The 13,150-nt window shown below is 42.2% G+C and overlaps 1 pseudogene; it reads left to right on the forward strand.

Annotated features, from left to right (window-relative positions):
• The first annotated feature begins 9,923 nt into the window (after positions 1 to 9,923).
• Positions 9,924 to 10,049, forward strand: LOC113904551 (annotated as a pseudogene).
• Positions 10,050 to 13,150: the final 3,101 nt, after the last annotated feature.

The raw sequence follows: 13,150 nt of genomic DNA on the forward strand, positions 1-13,150 counted from the left end.
CCCAGCATCAGGGTCTTTTCCAATGAGTCAGCTCTTCGCATCAGGTGGCCAAAGTATTGGAGTTTCAGCTTCAACATCAGTCCTTCCAATGAACACCCAGGACTGATCTCCTTTATGATGGACTGGTTGGATCTCCTTGCAGTCCAAGGGACTCTCAAGAGTCTTCTCCAACACCACAGTTCAAAAGCATCAATTCTTCTGCACTCAGCTTTCTTCACAGTCCAACTCTCACATCCATACATGACCATTGGAAAAACCATAGCCTTGACTAGATGGACCTTTGTTGGCAAAGTAATGTCTCTGCCTTTTAATATGCTGTCCATATCCCACTCCCATTAAAGGAGGCTGATAGGGGGCGGTCCTAAGATAGCAGAGGAATAGGACAGGGAGACCACTTTCTCCCCCACAAATTCATCAAAAGAACATTTAAATGCTGAGTAAAATCCACAAAACAACTTCTGAATGCCAGCAGAGGACATCAGGCACCCAGAAAAGCAGCCCATTGTCTTCGAAAGGAGGTAGGAAAAATATAAAAGACAAAAAAAGAAACAAAAGAGGTAGGGAGGAGCTCCGTCCGGGGAAGGGAGTCTTAAAAAGAGAGAGGTTTCCAAACACCAGGAAACACTCTCACTGCCAAGTCTGTGCCAAGCCTTGGAAGCACAGAGAGCAACATAATAGGGAGGAAAAATAAGTAAATAACTAAAACCCACAGATTACGAGCCCAACGGTAACTCCCCTAGTGGAGAAGCACCAGAGACGCCTGTGCCCGCCACTAGCAAGAGGGGGCTGGGCAGGGAGGCGCGGGCTGCATTGCTTAGAGTAAGGATCGGACCTGAATGCCCCCAAGGGTAATCAGAGAGAACTAATTTGGGCTAGCAAACCAGACTGTGGGATAGCTACCACGCAAAAAGCCCTAAGACACTGCCAGGCCCGCGCACAGAACAAAGGGCGGAACAGAACTAGCCGGCTGCAGACCATCCCCCTCTGGTGCCGGGCAGCCAGAGCCGGAAGAGGGCAATCGCAGCCCCAGAGAGACATTATCTACCAAACTGCAAGCAGGCTTCTTTGCTTACTAAGACTCCTTGGGGTTCTGGACAGTCATCCGCCTGAGAAGGCACGCCAGTTGTACACCCAGAAAACCGAGCGGCAGGGACAGGAGAGGCGATAAGTTGCAGTGACTGCACTTGCCAAACACCTCATCACCCGAGCTGCTCGGAGCTGGGAAGGGCACAAAACGCAGGCCCAACAGAGTCTGCGCCTCTGAGGACTACCGGAGTGCCTGAACCTGAGCGGCTTAGACCTGGGAGGTGCATTCAGCCCAGGGCCGGCCTAGGACGGTTCCTGGAGGAGCAACCTAGAGCCTGAGCTGTGTGGGAAGGGAGGGTGCACGCGCCGTGAGCGGGGGCAAGCCCAGTGTTGCTGAGACACTAGGAGCACACGCAAGTGTTATTTCTTTGCAGCGTCCCTCCCTCCCCACAGCGTGACTGAACAAGTGAGCCTAAAAATGTGTCCACCACCGCCCCCTTCTGTCAGGGTGGAAATCAGACACTAAAGAGACCGGCAAACAGAAACTAAAACTGAGGGAACCGCCTTGGAAGTGACAGGCGCAATAGATTAAAACCCTGTAGTTAGTACCGACTACATAGGAAGGGGCCTATAGATCTTGAGAAATATAAGCCGGACCAAGAAACTATCTGAAAATTAACTGACCCCACACTGCTCACAACACCAGAGAAAGTCCTAGATATATTTTTACTATTTTTATGATCATTCTTTTCTTTTTCTTTTTTTAACTTTTTTTAAAATTTTAAGTCCTCTTTACTCCTTTAATTTTCATTTTTATAACCATTACTTTTCAAAAAAAAAAAGACTATTTTTTAAAGCAAACTTCATATCAGATCAGTAGCTCCGTCATGTTCGACTCTTTGCGACCCCATGAATTGCAGCACGCCAGACCTCCCTGTCCATCACCAACTCCTGAAGTTCACTCAGACTCACGTCCATCGAGTCAGTGATGCCATCCAGCCATCTCATCCTCTGTCGTCCCCTTCTCCTCCTGCCCCCAATCCTTCCCAGCATCAGAGTCTTTTCCAATGAGTCAGCTCTTCACATGAGGTGGCCAAAGTACTGGAGTTTCAGCTTTAGCATCATTCCTTCCAAAGAAATCCCAGGGCTGATCTCCTTCAGAATGGACTGGTTGGATCTCCTTGCAGTCCAAGGGACTCTCAAGAGTCTTCTCCAACACCACAGTTCAAAAGCATCAATTCTTCGGCACTCAGGCTTCTTCACAGTCCAACTCTCACATCCATACATGACCACAGGAAAAACCATAGCCTTGACTAGACGAACCTTTGTTGGCAAAGTAATGTCTCTGCTTTTCAATATGCTATCTAGGTTGGTTATAACTTTCCTTCCAAGGAGTAAGCGTCTTTTAATTTCATGGCTGCAGTCACCATCTGTAGTGATTTTGGAGCCCAGGAAAATAAAGTCTGACACTGTTTCCACTGTTTCCCCATCTATTTCCCATGAAGTGATGGGACCGGATGCCATGATCTTCGTTTTCTGAATGTTGAGCTTTAAGCCAACTTTTTCACTCTCCTCTTTCACCTTCATCAAGAGGCTTTTTAGTTCCTCTTCACTTTCTGCCATAAGGGTGGTGTCATCTGCATATCTGAGGTTATTGATATTTCTCCCGGCAATCTTGATTCCAGCTTGTGTTTCTTCCAGTCCAGCATTTCTCATGATGTACTCTGCATATAAGTTAAATAAACAGGGTGACAATAGACAGCCTTGACAAACTCCTTTTCCTATTTGGAACCGGTCTGTTGTTCCATGTCCAGTTCTAACTGTTGCTTCCTGACCTGCATACAGATTTCTCAAGAGGCAGATCAGGTGGTCTGGTATTCCCATCTCTTTCAGAATTTTCCACAGTTTATTGTGATCCACACAGTCAAAGGCTTTGGCATAGTCAATAAAGCAGAAATAGATGTTTTTCTGGAACTCTCTTGCTTTTTCCATGATCCAGTGGATGTTGGCAATTTGATCTCTGGTCCCTCTGCCTTTTCTAAAACCAGCTTGAACATCAGGAAGTTCACGGTTCACATATATAAAACTTTATATATATATATATATATTAATAACTTTTGTGACTTTGTTTTTTTCTTCTTCTTTTCTTTAATATTGTATTATTGAAAATCCAAACTCTACTCTAGAATTTTAATCTTTGCTTTTTGGTATTTGTTATCAATTTTGTACCTTTAAGAACCCAATCTTCAGTACCTATTTTTACTTGGGAGCGAGATTACTGGCTTGACTGCTCTCTCCCCCTTTGGGCTCTCCTCTCTCTCCACTAGGTCGCCTCTGTCTCCTCCCTCCCCCTTCTCTTCTCTACCCAACTCTCTGAATCTGTGTATTCCAGATGGTGGAGGACACTTAGGGAACTGATTACGGGCTGGATCTGTCTCTTTCCTTTTTATTCCCCCTTTTTATCCTCCTGGCCACCTATGTCTCCTTCCTCCCTCTTCTCTTCTCTGTATAACTCCATGAACATCTCTGAGTGGTCCAGACTGTGGATTGCACATAAGGAAGTGATTACTGGCTAGCTTGCTCTCTCCTCTTTTGATTCTACCTCATCTCATTCGGGTCACCTCTAACTCCCTCCTCCCTCTTCTCTTCTCCATGTAACTCTGTGAACCTCTCTGGGTATCCCTCACTGTGGAGAAACTTTTCATCTTTAACCTAGATGTTTTATCAATGGTGCTGTATAGAAGGAGAATTCTTGAGACTACTATAAAAATAAGACTGAAAACCAGAAGCAGGAGGCTTAAGTCCAAATCCTGAGAACGTCATAGGACATCTGACTCCAGGGAACATTAAGCGATAGGAGCTCATCAAACGCCTCCATACCTACACTGAAACTAAGCACCACCCAAGGGCCAACAAGTTCCAGAGCAAGACATACCACACAAATTCTCCAGCAACACAGGAACACAGCCCTGAGTGTCAATATACAGGCTGCCCAAAGTTACTCCAAATCCACTGACATCTCAAAACTCATTACTAGACACTTCATTGCACTCCAGAAAGAAGAAATACAGCTCCACCCACCAGAACATCGGCACAAGCTTCCCTAACCAAGAAACCTTGACAAGCCACTGATACAACCCCACCCACAGCGAGGAAACTCCATAATAAAGAGAACTCCACAAACTGCCAGAATACAGAAAGGACACCCCAAAATCAGCAATATAAAGATGAAGAGACAGAGGAATACCCAGCAGATAAAGGAACAGGATAAATGCCCACCAAACCAAACCAAAGAGGAAGAGATAGGGAATCTACCTGATAAAGAATTCTGAATAATGATAGTGAAAATGATCCAAAATCTTGAAATAAAAATGGAATCACAGATAAATAGCCTGGAGACAAGGATTGAGAAAATGCAAAAAAGGTTTAACAAGGACCTAGAAGAAATAAAAAAGAGTCAATATATAATGAATAATGCAATAAATGAGATCAAAAACACTCTGGAGGCAACAAATAGTAGAATAACAGAGGCAGAAGATAGGATTAGTTAATTAGAAGATAGAATGGTAGAAATAAATGAATCAGAGAGGAAAAAAGAAAAACTAATTAAAAGAAATGAGGACAATCTTAGAGACCTCCAGGACAATTATTAAATGCCACAACATTCGAATCATAGGAGTCCCAGAAGAAGAAGACAAAAAGAAAGACCATGAGAAAATACTTGAGGAGATAATAGTTGAAAACTTCCCTAAAATGGGGAAGGAAATAATCACCCAAGTCCAAGAAACCCAGAGAGTCCCAAACAGGATAAACCCATGGCAAAACACCCCAAGACACATATTAATCAAAGATCAAACACAAAGAACAAATATTAAAAGCAGCCAGGGAAAAACAACAAATAACACACAAGGGGATTCCCATAAGGATAGCAGCTGATCTCTCAATAGAAACTCTTCAGGCCAGGAGGGAATGGCAACACATACCTAAAATGATGAAAGAAAATAACCTACAGCCCAGATTACTGTACCCAGCAAGGATCTCATTCAAATATGAAGGAGAAATCAAAAGCTTTACTGACAAGCAAAAGCTGAGAGAATTCAGCACCACCAAACCAGCTCTCCAACAAATGCTAAAGGATATTCTCCAGAAAGGAGACACAAAAACGGTGTATAAACTCAAACCCAAAACAATAAAGTAAATGGCAACGGGATCATACTTATCAATAATTACCTTAAACGTAAATGGGTTGAATGCCCCAACCAAAAGACAAAGACTGGCTGAATGGATACAAAAACAAGACCCCTATATATGTTGTCTACAAGAGACCCATCTCAAAACAGGGGACACATACAGACTGAAAGTGAAGGGCTGGAAAAAGATATTCCATGCAAATAGAGATCAAAAGAAAGCAGGAGTAGCAATATTCATATCAGATAAAATAGACTTTAAAACAAAGGCTGTAAAACGAGTCAAAAAAGAAACTACATAATGATCAAAGGATCAATCCAAGAAGAAGATATAACAATTATAAATATATATGCACCCAACATAGGAGCACTGCAATATGTAAGACAAATGCTAACAAGTATGAAAGGGGAAATTAACAATAACACAATAATAGTGGGAGACTTTAATACCCCACTCACAACTATGGATAGATCAACTAAACAGAAAACTAACAAAGAAACACAGACTTTAAATGATACAATAGACCAGTTAGACCTAATTGATATTTATAGGACATTTCACCCCAAAACAATGCATTTCACCTTTTTCTCAAGTGCACATGGAACCTTCTCCAGGATAGATCACATCCTGGGCCATAAATCTAGCCTTGGTAAATTCAAAAAAATTGAAATCATTCCAAGCATCTTTTCTGATCACAATGCAGTAAGATTTGATCTCAATTACAGGAGAAAAAAATATTAAAAATTCCAAAATATGGAGGCTGAACAACATGCTGCTGAATAACCAACAAATTACAGAAGAAATCAAAAAAGAAATCAAAATATGCATAGAAACGAATGAAAATGAAAACACAACAACCCAAAACCTATGGGACACTGTAAAAGCAGTGCTAAGGGGAAAGTTCATAGCAATACAGGCTTGCCTCAAGCAATACAGGCATACCTCAAGAAACTAACTCTACACCTAAAGCAACTAGAAAAGGAAGAAATGAAGAACCCCAGGGTTAGTAGAAGAAAAGAAATCTTAAAAATTAGGGCAGAAATAAATGCAAAAAAAAAAAAAAAAGAGAGAGAGAGAGAGAGACCATAGCAAAAATCAACAAAGCCAAAAGCTGGTTCTTTGAAAGGATAAATAAAACTGACAAACCATTAGCCAGACTCATCAAGAAACAAAGGGAGAAAAATCAAATCAATAAAATTAGAAATGAAAATGGAGAAATCACAACAGACAACACAGAAATACAAAGGATCATAAGAGACTACTATCAGCAATTATATGCCAATAAAATGGACAACGTGGAAGAAATGGACAAATTCTTAGAAAAGTACAACTTTCCAAAACTGGACCAGGAACAAATAGAAAATCTTAACAGACCCATCACAAGCACAGAAATTGAAACTGTAATCAGAAATCTTCCAGCAAATAAAAGCCCAAGTCCAGATGGCTTCACAGCTGAATTCTACCAAAAATTTAGAGAAGAGCTGACACCTATCCTATTCAAACTCTTCCAGAAAATCACAGAGGAAGGTAAACTTCCAAACTCATTCTATGAGGCCACCATCACCCTAATACCAAAACCTGACAAAGATGCCACAAAAAAAAGAAAACTACAGGCCAATATCACTGATGAACATAGATGCAAAAATCCTTAATAAAATTCTAGCAATCAGAATCCAACAATACATTAAAAAGATCATACACCATGACCAAGTGGGCTTTATCCCAGGGATGCAAGGATTCTTCAGTATCCACAAATCAATCAATGTAATACACCACATTAACAATTGAAAAATAAAAGCCATATGATTATCTCAATAGATGCAGATAAAGCCTTTGATAAAATTCAACATCCATTTATGATAAAAACTCTCCAGAAAGCAGGAATAGAAGGAACATACCTCAACATAATAAAAGCTATAAATGACAAACCCACAGCAAACATTATCCTCAATGGTGAAAAATTGAAAGCATTTCCCCTAAAGTCAGGAACAAGACAAGGGTGCCCACTCTCACCACTACTATTCAACATCATTTTGGAAGTTTTGGCCACAGCAATCAGAGCAGAAAAAGAAATAAAAGGAATCCAAATTGGAAAAGAAGAAGTAAAACTCTCACTGTTTGCAGATGACATGATCCTTTACATAGAAAACCCTAAAGACTCCACCAGAAAATTACTAGAACTAATCAATGAATATAGTAAAGTTGCAGGATATAAAATCAACACACAGAAATCCCTTGCATTCCTATACACTAACAATGAGAAAACAGAAAGAGAAATTAAGGAAACAATTCCATTTACCATTGCAACGAAAAAAATAAAATACTTAGGAATATATCTACCTAAAGAAACTAAAGACCTATATATAGAAAACTATAAAACACTGATGAAAGAAATCAAAGAGGACACTAATAGATGGAAAAATATACCATGTTCATGGATCGGAAGCATCAATATAGTGAAAATGAGTATACTACCCAAAGCAATCTATAGATTCAATGCAATCCCTATCAAGCTACCAGCGGTATTCTTCACAGAGCTAGAACAAATAATTTCACAATTTGTATGGAAATACAAAAAACCTCGAATAGCCAAAGCTATCTTGAGAAAGAAGAATGGAACTGGAGGAATCAACCTGCCTGACTTCAGGCTCTACTACAAAGCCACAGTCATCAAGACAGTATGGTACTGGCACAAAGACAGAAATATAGATCAATGGAACAAAATAGAAAGGCCAGAGATAAACCCACGCACCTATGGACACCTTATCTTTGACAAAGGAGGCAAGAACATACAATGGAGAAAAGACAATCTCTTTAACAAGTGGTGCTGGGAAAACTGGTCAAACACTTGTAAAAGAATGAAACTAGAACACTGTCTAACACCATACACAAAAATAAACTCAAAATGGATTAAAGATCTAAACATAAGACCAGAAACTATAAAACTCTTAGAGGAGAACATAGGCAAAATATTCTCCAACATACATCACAGCAGGATCCTCTATGACCCACCTCCCAGAATATTGGGAATAAAAGCAAAAATAAACAAATGGGACCTAATTAAACTTAAAAGCTTCTGCACAACAAAAGAAACTATAAGCAAGGTGAAAAGACAGCCTTCAGAATGGGAAAAAATAATAGCAAATGAAGCAACTGACAAACAGCTAATCTCAAAAATATACAAGCAACTCCTGCAGCTCAACTCCAGAAAAATAAATGACCCAATCAAAAAATAGGCCAAAGAACTAAATAGACATTTCTCCAAAGAAGACATACATATGGCTAACAAACACATGAAAAGATGCTCAACATCACTCATTATCAGAGAAATGCAAATCAAAACCACAATGAGGTACCATTTCAAGCCAGTCAGAATGGCTGCAATCCAAAAGTCTACAAGCAATAAATGCTGGAGAGGATGTGGAGAAAAGGGAACCCTCTTACACTGTTGGTGGGAATGCAAACTAGTACAGCCACTATGGAGAACACTGTGGAGATTCCTTAAAAAACTGGAAATAGAACTGCCATATGACCCAGCAATCCCACTGTTGGGCATACACACCAAGGAAACCAGAATTGAAAGAGACACGTGTACCCCAATGTTCATCTCAGCACTGTTTATAATAGCCAGGACATGGAAGCAATCTAGATGTCCATCAGCAGATGAATGGATAAGAAAGCTGTGGCACATATAAACAATGGAGTATTACTCAGCCATTAAAAAGAATACATTCGAATCAGTTCTAATGAGGTGGATGAAACTGGAGCCTATTATACAGAGTGAAGTAAGCCAGAAAGAAACACCAATACAGTATACTAACGCATATATACGGAATTTAGAAAGATGGTAACAACAACCCTGTATGCGAGACAGTAAAAGAGACACAGATGTATAGAACAGTCTTTTGGACTCTGTGGGAGAAGGGGGCGGGGGATGATTTGGGAGAATGGCATTAAAACATGTATAATATCATATAAGAAACGAATCGCCAGTCCAGGTTCGATGCAGGATACAGGAGGCTTGGGGCTGGTGCACTGGGATGACCCAGAGGGATGGTATGGGGAGGGAGGTGGGAGGGGGTTTCAGGATGGGAACACATGTACACCCGTGGCGGATGCATGTTGATGTATGGCAAAACCAATACAATATTGTAAAGTAAAAAAATAAATAAATAAAGGAGGCTGACACCAACTCCATTTGGTTGTTAAGTGAGAAAATACATGGAAAGTAGTCAACACAGGCCCTGACATATTAGTGAATCCCCATGAACATGAGCCTTCCCTCACCATTCTGTCCCTTTCAACACCCTCCTTCTCCCTCTTCCTTGCCCTTGATGAAAGCCAACAAGCTGTTCTTAGGGCCATGGCTTTTATCAGCTGTAACTCTCATTGTCTGAGAGTGGGGGCCACTGAAGTAGAGTTTACTCTTCTTAGAAGTACCTTCTAGTTTGCAAAGTAGACTTCTATATTGGTTTTTATTTAAAGAAGTTTTGGGGCTTCCATGATAGCTCAGTTGGTAAAGAATCCACCTGCAATACAGGAGACCTGGGTTCGATCCATGGGTGGGAAGATCCCCTAGAGAAGGGAAAGGCTACCCACTCCAATATTCTGGCCTGGAGAACCCCATAGACCCTATAGTCCATGGGGTCGCAAAGAGTAGGACACGACTGAGTGACTTTCACTCAAGAAGTTTTATGCAGAATTATCTGAGCCCTTCTAACTCAGGGTAAAATTTTTTACTTAAAGTTGGGGCATAGCTGCAAAGAGCAGCCTCCCTGGTAGTGCAGGCAGCCTGTTGCCCGTACAGGTTGCCCTAAGAGACCTTGGAGACAACCCCTTCCAGTGGACATTCCTGACTGGCATGGTACCCCCAGTCTATGCTCCAGACAAATGTGTGCCTTTGGGAAACCCCAGGGCGCAGTGGCCAGGATCAACATTGGCCAAGTTGTAATGTCCATCCACACCAAGCTGCAGAGCAAGGAGCACGTGACTGAGGCCCTTCACAGGGCCAAGTTCAAGTTCCCCAGGTACCAGAAGATCTCAATCTCCAAGCAGTGGAGCTGAATGCGGATGAATTTGAAAACATGGTGGCAGAAAAGCAGGTCATCCCATTGACTGTGGGGTCAATGCCTAATCCTGGCCCTCTGGACCGATGGTGGGCCCTACACTCATGAGAGCTTGGCATTGGCCCCTCCTTACTCATGCCCACCAATAAATTCTACTTTCCTGTTAATAAATAAATTAAGCTGGAGAAAGCTCTACTGTGAGTTTGAATTCTACTTTCATGCTTTCTTGCCTGGAAGCACATATGTATCTGGATGTTACAGTAACCTGCCAGCAGATATCAGTCCAAGGAGAGAACTAGCGTCCCCCTATTTTGGTGGTGGTGGTGTTTAGGTGATAAGTTGGAGGCTACAAATCTTAGGCTTTCCTGAGTTGCTCTCTTAAAGAAGAATTCAGGCCCAAGACTCATTCTGTGCTCTGGCTTTCCTGTGACCTAAAGCCTGGAAGCCTTTCACCTCCAGCTGGTCAAATGGAGAAAGAAAGAAAGACAGAAAAAGTGATGTCATGGAGGCATGATGGGGGGCGGATTTTTAGGGGCCAGGCCTGGAAACAGTGCCTGGGACTTCTGCCTACTTTCCTCTGTCCAGAACGTAGTCACAAGGACCTCACCAAACAGCAAGGAAAGCAGAGAAGAGATTTGAGCTGTGGCCCAGAAAGGAAAGGAAAGGAATATAATAACCACGGGCTTCCCAGGTGGCACTAGTGGTAAAGAGCTAGCCTGCCAATGCAGGAGATGAGCATTCGATCCCTGGGTCAGGAAGGTCCCCTGGAGGAGGGCATGGCAACCCACTCCAGCATTTTTGCCTGGAGAATCCCATGGACAGAAGAGCCTGATGGCTACAGTGCATAGGGTCACTAACAGTCCGACACCACTGAAGCAACTTAGCACCCAAGCACACATGATAACCACATAGCAAATGCTGCCTGACCATCTTTTATTACAGATAGTTTTGTCCAGGGTTTTTTTTTTTTTATTGTAATTAGTAGTTGTTATATTAGAATTTCACCAATAATTAATAAAATTCGAGGATTTGGAACCAAGGAAATTATCTTCCTTTTAAGATCCCATAGAAGAATAGAAACTATCTTCAGTGGCATCTTTCCACAGCCCTACAAATATATACAAGCCAACAGTGACATCACCCACAATACACCCAGAGCAGCATAGAGCCTCCCTCTCCTATCAGGAGAGAAGACTCTCCTTCCTCATCCCTTTTCCCTTTTCCATCTTCCAGGACTTCATCACAGACTCAATGGACATGAGTTTGAGCAAGCTCTGGGAGACGGTGAGGCACAGGGAAGCCTCACATGCTGCAGCCCATGGAGTCACAAAGAGTCGGACAAAACTAAGAGACTAAACAATAGCAAAGGACCTTGTGGTCCCAGGGTTTTTGCTACCCACCTACTCCTCATACTCAGCCTTGGACATCAGACCTAGTTGGGCCAGATGTTGGTGTTGAGACAATGGAGACAGGAAGAACACTAGATTTCCTATTTCCTGACTTTTATTACCTAAGGCATCTTGTGTTACCTTCTGGCTCAGAGAAGTTGAAGGATGTACAGAAGGTGAGGAGAAGAAAAACAACTCCCCAACCTTGCTGAGAGGTTCTGCTCGGCACAAGCAGTTATAGTCAGGAAGGCTTTCTCTAATGGACCACAGACTAAAGAACAGGGAAGGAGTCCCTGAAGGTCCAGGGGTCCAGACTTCAGGGGGCTCGGTTTTGATCCCAGCTCAGGGAATTAAGATCCCACAAGTCTTGCAACAAAGCCAAAAATTACTCTTAAAAACTTCAATTAAAAAATAGTGAGCCACAGCTCATAAAGAGCTATCTAAATTTAGGTTACTAGGTTTATCCCTTACGTTGCTCCCAAGCCTTTTGTAAACTGTTGCTGAATGTATACATTACTCGTGTGTGCTGGGGTGGAGGGTGTGCATGAAAATATTTAGTGTAAATTTGGCACTAGGTACTAACCTTAAAGATGCACCAATTCATCGACCCAGCAGTTTCCAGGAAATTGTCTTACAGATGCCACATATATGCAAAAAAGTTGTTCTTCACTATTTTTATTGAAGCAGTTTTGGTAATAGGAAAAGACTGGAAACAACGCAAGTGCTTGGAAACTGGCTAAATGAATTATGGTAGAGCTATGCAGTGGTCATTACAGAAAAGAATGAGGGACTTCTTTTCTATAATGAAGGTGGCCCAGTGGATAAGAGTCCACCTGCCAATGTAGGGGACACAGGTCCAATCCCTGGTCTGGGAGGATTCCACAGGCCTCAGAGCAGCTAAGCCCGTGCATTACAATTCCTGAGCCGGAGCTCTGCAACAAGAGAAGCCACCACAATGAGAAACCCGCACACTGCCAGCTAAAGAGTAGCCCCGCTGGCTGAAACCAGAGAAAACCAGAGTGCAGCAATAAAGACCCAGCACAGCAAAAAAATAAGTAAATAAAGTATTTAAAAGGGAGAGAGAAAAGAATGAGGAACTCTGTATGCTGGAGTAGTTCTAAGACACAGCCGGAGGCAGAGTCACTTGTGGTGGTGTGTGCCGTGTTCTATATCCTGTATTTGTCTCAGCCTAGAAGATGCAGAGAAACCAGTTACACAGGTTGTCTTGTGGAGACAGGGCTGGGGGGCTGGGGTCATAGACCAAAGAAGAAGACTTTGTAGCCTCTCCTTGTACAATCTGCTCAGGAAAATTCAAGTTGGTAATAAATAAACAAAATGTTTTCATCTTCAGTCAGCAGTGCCATGGGATACTGGGAGAAGAGATCCCATTCTTACTTTGAGTAAAAGCCTCCAAGAGCAGGCGGCATCTGTGAAGCCAGGGCGACTCAGGTCTCACAGGGGGAGGAGCCGAGGTGCCAGGGT

This window comes from Bos indicus x Bos taurus, chromosome 14 (genome assembly GCF_003369695.1).
Source record: "Bos indicus x Bos taurus breed Angus x Brahman F1 hybrid chromosome 14, Bos_hybrid_MaternalHap_v2.0, whole genome shotgun sequence".
Classification (NCBI taxonomy): domain Eukaryota; kingdom Metazoa; phylum Chordata; class Mammalia; order Artiodactyla; family Bovidae; genus Bos; species Bos indicus x Bos taurus.